Here is a 12,457-nt window from a genome sequence, read left to right as displayed (position 1 = left end):
TGAAACTTATAGAGGAGAAAGTGGGGAAAAGCCTCGAAGATATTGGCACAGGGGAAAAATTCCTGAATAGAACAGCAATGGCTTGTGCTGTAAGATCGAGAATTGACAAATGGGACCTCATAGAATTGCAAAGCTTCTGTAAGGCAAAAGACACTGTCAGCTTGCTTTCTTATAGAACCCAGGATTACCAGCCCAGGGATGGTACCACCCACAGTGGGCCTTCTCCCCTTGATCACTAATTGAGAAAATGCCTTACAGGTGTATCTCATGGAGGCATTTCCTCAACTGAAGCTCCTTTCTCTGATAACTCCAGCTGTGTCGAGTTGACACACAAAACCAGCCAGTACATACAGCCTTTAACTGTTGCATAAAACAGAAATTTATTGTGTAATCTCGCATTTCAGACTTGATGTGAATTAGCAGCCATAATGGTTTTTGTAGAGTCTCTATTGAACTGACTTCTGAGATGGCACACCCACACCTGGCTAGTGGCACTGGCTCCATGCAGGACATCTGCTGAAGCTTCACTTCTATCCACTCATAGAAACCAGACATTGGAAGTGGCCATTTTCCTCCAAGATCCAAGTCTGAAGGCAAGCACAGTGTGACCTCCCCAGGTTCTGTCATCAGAACAGTCACAGAACACACCTGGACACTAGAGGAGGGCCATGGCCTCTACTTATTGATATAGAAGTATTAAGGAATTTATGGACGCATTTAATTGATCACTCGTGGCTATATACTCACTAAAGATTTCTTCTAAAAGCACTGATCATTAAGAACCTTTGTTTTTAATTGCAAGGTAATTGAACTAAAAGTTATATTTCACAACAAAGTAATTGACTTTAAATTACTGTAAATGAAGTTCATTTGGTTTCTAAGGAATTTTTTAAAAGTCCCATTGTGATGATTACTTTATAAGTTACGGGGTTCTCTTCAACAGAAGCAAAACACTTGATAATTAAAATGAGATCCTATGGCAGAAATAAATATAAAAAATAAAAATGTAATGGTTTCATTTGTAAGTCCCTAAGTTGTAAGAAAGAAAGAAAGTAAGAAAGAAAGAGGAAAGAGAAAGAAAGGAAGTGAAAGAGGGAGGGGAGGGAGGAAGGGAAAGAGGAAAGGGAGGGAAGAAATGAAGGAACAAAGGAAGGAATGAAGGAACAAAGGAAGGAAGGAAGGAAGGAAGGAAGGAAGGAAGGAAGGAAGGAAGGGAGTCAAGTCTTTCATGAAAAGGCAATGAGGAGAAATTAAACTGATACATAAGCCACCACCTGTTCATGATTCAACATGAATCTTAGAGAGAACTAATTTCCTCAAAGATATTCCAATTAAACATAAAACATTTGCAAACAAAAAGGCAGAGACAGGCTGCATGCTGTTTTCCCTTTCTGGACCTTGGGAGCATCACGTCAGTACCAAGTGTCTTCCTCAATCATTCTCCAAATTAGCTGTTGGTGGCTGGATCTCATTCTCAAGTTTACAGATTCTAGAGACTGTCTTGCCAGCAAGCCTCCAGAGAGCATCCTGTCTCTGCCTCCCCAGTGCTAGAATTACAAGCCTCCCATCATTGACCTAGCTTTTTCATATGGAGTCAGGGATCAAATTCAGGTTCCTGTGGTGGAAGCAAGAGCTTTACTCAGTAACCCACCTCTTCAGCCTTGCTTAAAGTGTGTTAAAATTCAAAGTTAACTGGCATTGTAGAAGTTATCTGGCTGCTGTAGTTTCTTGATGTCAGTAACCACACACTTCCAATAAGCAATCACCTAAGAGAAGCAGGTGTGTAGAATCCCATGTTGCCATGACAACAAAAACCTAATTTCCTTACAGAAGGATACCAGCTCTGTTATGAAAAATAAACTTCTCTTCCAGGCAAGGTTTTAAAACTGTTGCGCCCAGGAAGGAAAGTCTTGAACATCTCACTCCGTGTAACTGATTATGTCCTTTGGAGTCATCCGTACCAAATGTGTCCAACAGCAAAAGCAAAAGCAAAAGCAAAAGCTGCTTTGGTTTCCTTCCTGAAATTCAAGTGCCAACAGAATGGAACTTGGAGATAAAACTTCCTGCCTTCAGCCAGGAAATAAAGTAGCTTCTCCTTAAATGGTAACAATCGTGAGAGCTCAATAGCTTCCTCGGAATAAACTGCTACAACAAAGTAACCATAGGAATAAACTCCTATCTCAAAGGTTTAGTGTTTTCAGTAAATGTACTCTTCAAGAGTACATGATAACAGCTTCTTTGAGCATTCGGATAGTAATGTTTCATTTACAGGCCATTTTAGAAACAGAACTAACACTAAAAGATCATCTGGTCCAAGTTCTTCATATTATAGATTAAGATGTGCTTCTGATGTTGAGAGCTCAAATGAAGCCACAGGTCAGCTAAGATAATTCCGTACAATGCCACTGTTTCGGATTATGACACTGTTGATTCTACTTTTCACACCGTGCAGTATTTTCTGTCTAAAATAATCCAAGTGCCCCTGCTTGAGAAATTACTTCAGAATGTTTCCACAATCAGTATCCTAAACTCTGGGGTTTTTTTTTCTCTAATCTTTTGCCAGGATAATGCTGCAGTGTGGAGCAGTTACATCTAAAGTATTCTTTCTAGCTATAAAAAGCTTAATAGAATAAATTGCTCTCTTGACTGCTTCAAAATCTCCCTTGACCTTTTACTGTTCTTTGAAAAAACTGATGCTTTATAGCTTTATCATTTTATCAAAAAGCAATAGTCATAACCTAAGGAAAAGTATTCATGCTTTTTATAATTGATAATTAAATATAAAGCAATTTTAAGTGGTAACTTTATTATGTCAGATGCATACATTACCTGAACTGCCTTACATTAAAGTCTTGCTTTAATGAATACACAGGAATTATTTTTTATTCCTGATATAGCTCAAATCTATTATGTATTTATAAATAGCAATTAGATTATACTGTGTATCTAAAGTATTTCTAAGCAAGGTAAAAACAATTAATTTACCTAATTAGGTGAATGTGCCATTAAAATTTCACTTGTAACTAATTCTTAGCAAACTTTTCAACTCAAAACATAAAGATGAATTTTACTTAGGCCCTTATTTAAATGTAAATTTATAATTCATGAAATTATAAAATATTCATATAGTAACAATGAGAACACTTGAATGAAGAAAAATAAGTCTATAGAAAGGAGGTTATCCTGATTTTATCTAAGATACAAAAGGTTAGAAACCCAGCATACCTTATGCAGGCAGGCATGGTAGCTCATGTCTATAATCCCAGCTCCCAAAGGCTGAAGTTGGAGGATCTAGGCTGCAGACTAAGACCCTTTCTCATAAAAGTGTGCAAAGGAAGAGGCTTGGGATGTAGCTAAACTGGTAGACTACCTGTCTAGCATGCACAAAGCCCTGGTCTCAATCCCTACCACAGAGTAAACTGGGCATGGAACTACATGCCTATACTCTCAATAATGAGCAGGTAAAGGAAGAAGAATGAGAACCTCAAATTCATCCTCAGCTACATAGCAAGTGCACATACAACCTGAGACAAATAACGCCCAGCCAAATGGGTTCAATAGGTTGCAGAGAGATCATAGATAGATAGATAGATAGATAGATAGATAGATAGATCGACAGATAGATAGATAGATAGATAGATAGATAGATAGATAGATAGATAGATAGAGTGATAACATAAGCAAGAATTCCTTTTCCATTAGCTTTTTCCCAACTCTACTTTCGGAGCTCCAAGATCCAGCACTGAAGCTGTCAATTTAGAAGCAGGTCCACTATTATTCTGCTCAGGATAATTTCTCCTACTCTTGTTTGGTTTTGTTTCTGCTTTGTTTTTTTCAAAATTATGTTTATCTGTGTAGCCCTGGCTGTCCTGGAAATCTGTCTGTAGACCAGGCTGGCCTCAAATTCAGTAATCTTCCTGCCTCTGCCTTCCAAGTGCTGGGATTGAAAAATAGGAAAGCAAAACCATACATACAGCAAGGTAAGCAGAGCATGGATAATGGCGAGTGTCTTAGTTAGGGTTTTACTGCTGTGAACAGACACCATGACCAAGGCAAGTCTTTTAAAAAAACAACATTTAATTGGGGCTGGCTTACAGGTTCAGAGGTTCAGTCCATTATCATCTAGGTGGGAGCATGGCAGTATCCAGACAGGCATGGCACAGGAGGAGCTGAGAGTTCTATGTCTTCATCCAAAGGATGCTAGTGGAAGACTGACTTCCAGGCAACTAGGGTGAGGATCTTATACCCACACTCACAGTGACACACCCATTCCAACCGGGTCACACCTATTCCAACAAGGCCACACCTTCAGATGGTGCCACTCCCTGATCCAAGGATATACAAACCATCACATCGAGGTACCCATCTTTCACTGCCACCAGCACTTTTTACAATTTTCTGACATTATCACAATTTATCTACTTTATACTATAACCCAAGGTATGTCTATCATTAGACTGATCAGATCCTTCTTCAAACTCACTCCAAAATACATAGCAGGAGAGAGAGAGAGAGTAAGAGAAAGAGAGAGAGAGGATTCACTCTTACTGGATTATTTGGTTTTAAAAAGGATAAATTCTGAATAAAAACAGAATTGATGGGCCCTGCTAAGGCTCAGCTCATCCCTGCCTTAACACATCTCATCTGAAGTGCTGAGCTGTACTTTAATGTTTCATTGGATTCAATCCTATTTACATTCTGATAAAGTGAAGATGGCTTGGAAAGAAATTATTATTCCCACTTTGGTTATAAAATAGAGATAATAAGTACTCTTAAGGAAGTAATATAATAATTTAGCGATCCAGAGAAAATTTGCAAATTGTATAGTTGCCCACTCATATGCCTATGCTGAGATATTGAGTGGCTAACAAGAATATAGTACAAAATAAAAAATTACAAAGTCTGGCTTAGTAACTAATCCAAAATATTTGTCCCTAACTCATTGTAAAATGTAAGACAACCACGAACGACTGTAACTCTTTGCACGTAGTCTGTTTTGCTTGGTCTCATTTCCAAATACTGTTTCTTGGTAACTTAGTATGAGAAGGACCGTCAGTTAGGTATTAATGTAAATAATAGAAATGCAAAATTAATTTTAAAATTCAATTCTCTTTACCATAGTCAGACAGTGGCCTTGTCTCACTACCAACAATCACATTCTCTTTTGAATGCTAAGGTCTTACCCTGATGTGGAACTCTGGGATGAATCTTCCTCTTTGCCCCCTGAAGACTCTCAGGGAAGAAATTTCTGGCTTTCCTTCTCTGATTCCTTTCACTGTCTTCCATGATGCAGCTGGAGCCCCTTGGCATTTTGCTCCAGAGCTAAGTTAGTCACAGTTAAAGCAGTTCGTGACTGAGCTTGAGAGCTAATGAGGTAGAAACAAGAGAGAGCATATAAGTAACACAACACCTAAGAACTAAGTGGGAGCAAATGAGTGGGAAAAGCCCTTCGACAAAATGAAAACAAATGGCTCTACTCTGTGAATCCATTGCTATTATTTAAAGACACCTGCTGAAGTTCAAAGATAGAAAAATACAAACAATAATATTGACTCTCTCAACCTTAATAAGCCACATAAAGCCACCAAAACAGAGGACACTAGCCACCCTCACAGGGTAAAGTGTAAATTTATAGATTCATTTATTACATGGAGAGGAGCTAGGGATATACAATTGTAAAGAACACATCAGAATGTCTGACTTCTATCAAGCATTACTGTAAGGGCTTTGTAATATACTTGCATGTATATATATATATATATATATATACATATATATATATATATATATATATATATATAGAGAGAGAGAGAGAGAGAGAGAGAGAGAGAGCGAGAGAGAGAGACTCATTTTTATGTCAACATCACACAAGCTAGAGGCTCTGGAGGAATTTTAATCCAGCAACATAGCTGCTCTGGCCAAACCTCCTAGGTCTGTGTGATCTGGCTGGAACACAGACATACCACACACCTTTAATGCCTCCATCTGGAGTACAGACATCCCTTTAGTACAAACCTTTAATCCCAAACTGAGGGACAGACAAAGTTACAAATCAGGGAAAGATTTGACAGATTAAATCAGAGATAGGATACACCCAACAAACAGGAAAGAGGGGTGATTTAAAGCCAGTGCAGGCAGGGGTAGTTCAGTCAGATCAGTTCATGGCATCAGGTCCGTGCGGTTCAGTGAAGAGCAGCTGAGTTCATGCAGTTCCATCCGGTTCCATTCAGTTCTGAAGGTCAGTGAAGTCAATGCAATTCAGTCCATGGAATGCAGAGGCAACTTTTTCAAGCAGAGCAATTCAATCAGAAGCTGAGAGAAACCAACTTGAATCAGTCATCTTGGAGAAGAGTTTGAGCCAGAACAGCTGAGTTGAACCAGTCAGCCATAATTCAGAAAGAACTAAAAAGGGTGAGCTTATTCAGCAGTAAGCCTCCTACAGGACAACTACATCTGTCTAATAAAAAGTTACTTTTACAAGAGGCATCTGAGAAGAGGGAAGTTCAACTGAGAAAATACCTCCATAAGATCCAGCTATAAGGCATTTTCATAATTAGTGTTTGATATGGAAGGGCCCAGCCCATTGTGAGAGGTGCCACTCCTGGGCCAGTGGACCTGGATGGAGTAAGAAACTAGGCTGAACAAGTTTAGGGGGTCATCCTCCCTGGCCTCTACATCAGTCCCTGTCTACAGGTTTTTACCCTGATTGACTTCCTACCATGAGTTCCCTCAGTCATAGAGTGCAAAAAATATTTTTTAAAAAACCTGTAAGTTTTCTTTCCAATGTTCCTTTGTTTGTTTGTTTGTTTGTTTGTTGGGATTTTTTAGGATTTACTTATTTATATGTATATGAATACACTGTTGCTGTCTTCAGACACACCAGAAAAGGGCATCAGATCCTATTACAGATGATTGTGAGCCATCATGTGGTTGCTGGGAATTGAACTCAGGACCTTTAGGGAGAGCAGTCAGTGCTCTTAACCTCTGAGCCATATCTCCAGCTCCTTGGTCATATTTTATCACAGCAATAGAAGCTCTGATTCACCCAATACTCTGAGGTCTAACTTTTTGTACATGTGTTTATGACTCTATCTAATTTCTTGCAATGTTATTTAATAGTTTTACCCTAAGTATGTTTACTTGGGCAACACACTAAGAAGAGGTTAGGGATGGTTATTCCTAAAGTATTCATAGAAGCACTGGCTGTAGCATAATGCTCGTACAGAAGAGCCACTTTGGAACAAAGCAGGCTGCTGTCTACCATCTGTAATTCTAGTTCCAGGGGATTCTATGTCCTCTTCTGCCCTCCTGAGGCTCCTGACAACATATGATGCACATAAACCCATGCAAGCAAACACACATACAAATAAATAAACAATAAATATTTTTGAAGCTCTAAAAAAAAATTTCCAATTTTTAACACAGGCAGAAAAGATAGAGAGCAAAAAGTGTTGGGGAAAGAAAGGAAAATACAAACAAGCAATCTCAACAGTTAACACAGACAAGAGGACACTTATCCAGAAATGTCATCCTGTTTCATTTACCCCAAGACTGCACATATTCACTCTTGAAAATCCACCTTCTTATGCATTGCTTCTTGGCTCAGAGGTAATCCTAGCCAGCATGTATGTCCATATGCAGTCATTTGTTTACACCCCTCCACTCTCCTTGGCATGCTTCCTTGAGGAGCAGCCACATCCTGGGTGTTATGCAGAACAGAAAAGTGGAATCCAGAGAAACTCCATCATTGTCTTAGAACTTGAATTTATTTTTCTGGCCAAGGTGACCTTCAGAACTCTTTGCACATGGTGTCAAATAGCCCTAATGCAATACCAGGAAACAAGTAATGCCCAGGTTTCTCTGGTGCTCGTCTCCTTAAAATTTCCTTCTAAGAAAATGTACAATGATAGCCTGGTTGCGGTGGTTTTCACCTGTAACCCCAGCACTCAGGACACAGAGGAAGGACGACAGAGTCTTGGCAGCCAACCTGGGCTGTGTAGTGAGACACTATCTTGAAAAGTCAAAAGGAAGGAAAAGAGAGAAAAGGAGAGAAGGAAGGAGGGAAGACTACTATGATAAGTATAAAAATAAATATATATAATGTACACATGTGTATGTATATGTAACTACGAATGCGGATAGTGAGTTCAAAGGCAATATGTCACCAGTTCATAGATTCTAGTTTGTTATATTATATTTATGATGTTTTTCCCTCTTCATTTTATTACAGAAATTCACTTTTCAAGTTTTCAGGATTTGTTTAAATAAAATCCTATATGAATCTGTTTGGGGGCTTTGTTTTGTTTTATTTTCTCCCAGCAGAGCAACTATTCAAACTGAGACACCCCCCAAAAAAACTGAGACCCCAAAAACCTACAGTATATGTCCATGTGGCTCTGTTTTCTTCTCATCAGCCTTCACCTTCACCTGCAAACTTTTCTGGGAAAAAAATACACACACACATATACATATACGTATATGTACATATATACCAATTTAAGCCTGTACCTTGCACGGTTGTTCCCTCTGTTTTTTGCACCTGTGTGTTTTTTAGGACATCATACATTGTCCTCTATACTAATTGCACTTTTAATTTCAACCATTTCCCATTAATAATTTAAAACTGCATGCTTTGATTCGAAGTCTGGGGTAAGGAAATTGGGTGCCAGAAATCAGTTTGTTACACATTTGGCAGAGATTTCTTTTTACCCTATAGGCTATGGAGCTGAGGACCTCTGCTGGCAAGCTTGCAGCTATGCATGATTTTTTTATTATTATTTTATGTTGCTGGAAGAGATGAGGTTACCTATTTAATCTGAACTAATCCTTTTTACTTAGAATCCTTTAATTGGCTTCTTAGAGTTGTATTGATCCTGCCACATTTTCAACAATTTGAGCTTTACATCTCACAATAATTGTTTTACTTGTATGAAAGAAATTCTATTAGGCAAAAATGCATTTTAATATTACTAATCTTTTTAAAAAAATAAGTTAAGTTTGTTCAGATAAAATACCTAGATTTTTCCTTAACATGTATACATGCCTGTATATTTGCATATGGAAATGTGTGGATAGGTTCAGATACATAGAAGATACAGGTAACTCCTCAAAACATGGGACATGGAATGAAATGTTATGAGCATAATCAAAGTGATATATTCCTCACTTTTCTGAAATCTAGGGTTATTTCTATGTGATTTATTCCCACCTAGCATTGGGAGACAAACTTTTACCTAAATGCCTTTGGCAAGCATGTAAAACTTGGAGACTTTATACAGCTATCATGTCAATTAACATGTTTAAGCTTGGGAATGCAATCACACTGGTTACCCCATCTCGCAACTCCTTTGTTACTCCTCTGTGCACTGGCCCCAATATATAAATTTAAAGGTGATTACCGCTGAGACAGACCTTAGAAGTCATGATATCTAACCCTAATTCTGCATCACTAGAGTTCAAACCACCAGAAGAACTGTGAGAAAACAATAGCTACAAAGTATCTGTCTGATTCACTCTGCATCATTTGAAAGCCTGGCTTTAGCTTCCCCAAGAAAAGATAAAATAAAAGTAATGACACCCTGCATAGAGGCTCAGGAATTTAATCCCACCAATGGGGAAACAGGGGCAGGTGGATCTCCGAATTCAAGGCCAGCCTGGTCTACAGTTAGCAGTCCCTCACTGTGTGTCTGATTAAACTCTGCCTCGGAGGCACTGGCCCCAACTTAGTGTTCACTTTCCTAACCTTCAAAATGACTGGCATGCACGGCCAACAGTTACTGATTGTGACCTAACTTACCCAAGTTCAGTAACTTAAACCTTAATTTCATAGTTTGAATGGTTCAGCAAGTGAGGGGTGGTTTATTTCAGTTAGTTCCAGCTCAGGTGTCAAACAAGGCTACAGGCAATGTCAGATGAGACTGCGGTTTCCTGAGGCTCAACTGGATCTGGCGGATTTGCTTCCAAGCCCAATCCCGGAGCTGTGGCAGGGAGCTTCTGCTCCACACTAAGTCTCCCTGGAGGAGTACACACAACATGGCTTTCCCCAAGACAAGTGAGATGGGAAAGAGAGAGTGGGGAAGAGAAAGCTACACAGTGTAAGAAAATTCACCAGCTACTCTCCAGAGGAGGATTAGCACCCAGATAGTTCTATGTTAAGAACTCAGATTAAATATCAAAAACACCATGTGATCAATAAATGAGCAAATGTGTTAAGAAGACAGTTCAAAAAACAACCTACCATTGGCCAATAAATGTACTTAAAAGTTTAAACTTCAGGAAAATGACGTAAGAACTGTGTTAAGATTTTACCATGGCCCATTCATAACCACAACACTAATGAAGATATGAGTAAAGGGTAATTCTTGTGTGCTGTTAGTAAAACTATAAACTAATGCAGCTAGTATGGAAATCAGTAAGGATGTTCCTAAAATTACTAAAAATAAGACTACCACATGTTCCAGCGATACCATTCCTCAGTATGTACCCAAAGGACTCATAAGTCAGCACACCACAAAACACTTGCATCTATTAACAGATGAATAATACAGGAAATGTAGCATATATATATATATATATATATATATATATATATATTTGCTACTATATATATAACCAATCACACACACACACACACACACACACACACACACACGTTTATACAGCCACAAAGAAGAACAAAATTTCTGGGAAACTGATGGAACTGGAAATCATCATACTAAGCAAATAAATGGGACTCAGAAAGACAAAATCTCTAAATCCTTTCATATGTGGAATCTAGATTTTACAGCAAGACAGGAAAGGACAATGGGTATTGCTTTAGAAGTGAGCAAGATCTAAGACAGGAACAAGAGTGTCTAGGAAAGAGAATATAATCACCGTACATGTATGAAGACATCACAAGGAAACTGAATCATATTCAAATAGTATGCCGACTTAGAGAGCGAGGTACACAGCTATGATGACTGCTTTTATGATTTTTATTATCTTCCTACTTTATCTTTGCTAGTGGTAGTTAATTTACATGCCTCTGACACTTGATACAAAAGAAGAAACAACAGTGTTCCCACACAAACAATCATTGTATTTCTCTAGCTTTCCTTTGGTTTCAGTTTTAATTTGGGATTTGGTGATGGTATGAACTAAACCCACAGATTTGCACATATTAGCCAAATGCTTCCCCACTGAGCTGCACCTCTGATCGGAATCGTCTCATAAAGACACACCTCACAGTCCCTGGACGCCATGATGAACTTCTGTTGACTCTGCCTACCTTTCGGGTGCAATATTCCCTCTTTCTTTTCTTTGTCTCTCTCTTGGGTGATGTCCTGACCTAAGTTTGCATTTTCAAGAGCTCTGGGTTTCCTTGCTTTGTCTTCCTGCCATGTGGCTGCCTGCTGCCATATGGCCGGCCTCCATGTAGGCTTAACTCAAACAATATGGCTTTCTCTGCTTCTTTGTTCCATTCTTGGCCAGGCAGCTACCAAGATACAGCTCGCCTGTCCTGAAGATTTTCTTTTAAACTCTAAAAAGAATTGTTCTCCGGTTTCAAGAAAGCAAAATCTCTACACCTAAAGTCACTGGCTTATGAGATATGCACTGCAAATGCTGTATACAAAGTGGCAAATTCTGGAAACAGTATAAATCCCACGACATACTAAACTCGGTGGTACTTTCTGAATATGTTTTAGTTGAACTAGAATATCACTTACCCTCCATCTTTCCTCCCTCCAGCCCTTTCAGCTATGCTTTGAACCCCCTTAGTACCCCAACTCTTGAGCTGATAGCTTCTAATTCTTGAATCACTGTTACATATAGATAAGTCTATATGTATGTACATACACAAATATATATAAACAAAACCTGAAGAATTCATTTGGGTTCTTTGTGTGTACATGGCTTCAAGGCTGACTCTGCACTGGACATCCAAAGATGGCTCATTGCTGGGAGAAGCTAGTTCTCCTTCTCCCAACACTCATTGGTTGCCTGTATAGTTCTTTGTTCAGGCGTAGGACCACTTGAAGTGTTGACCCTTCATGTCCATTGAGATTGCCATTGTTCTGGTCTTGTATATACAGCCATTACAGGAAATCTGAGAGTTCCTGGTATTCTAACTCTTTCTATGTCCCCCTCCCCGACCTTCCATGATATTTTCTGAGCCATAAATGCAAGCGCTGCAAAGTGGATTTATCCATTGAAACTGTACTCTCAAAATCTGTTGATCCCTTTATGGTGTCCAATTGTAGTTTTCTATGATGGCCTCTATTTGCAGCAAAGAAAGACTTCTTTGGTTAGGGACTTCGTTGGTTAGTCCACTTTTCTGTGGACATAAGAATAAAATTAAGAGAACAGCACCGGGGTAGCTAGAGCGCAGGGTCGGCTGACACTCTCCAGCTAACCACAACACCCGCCACAGGATCTTAAGACTTCTGGTGAGTGGAACACAGAGTCTGCTCCAATC

This window comes from Mus caroli, chromosome 1, assembly GCF_900094665.2.
Source record: "Mus caroli chromosome 1, CAROLI_EIJ_v1.1, whole genome shotgun sequence".
Lineage (NCBI taxonomy): Eukaryota > Metazoa > Chordata > Mammalia > Rodentia > Muridae > Mus > Mus caroli.
Note: the sequence above shows the minus strand (reverse complement) of the source record.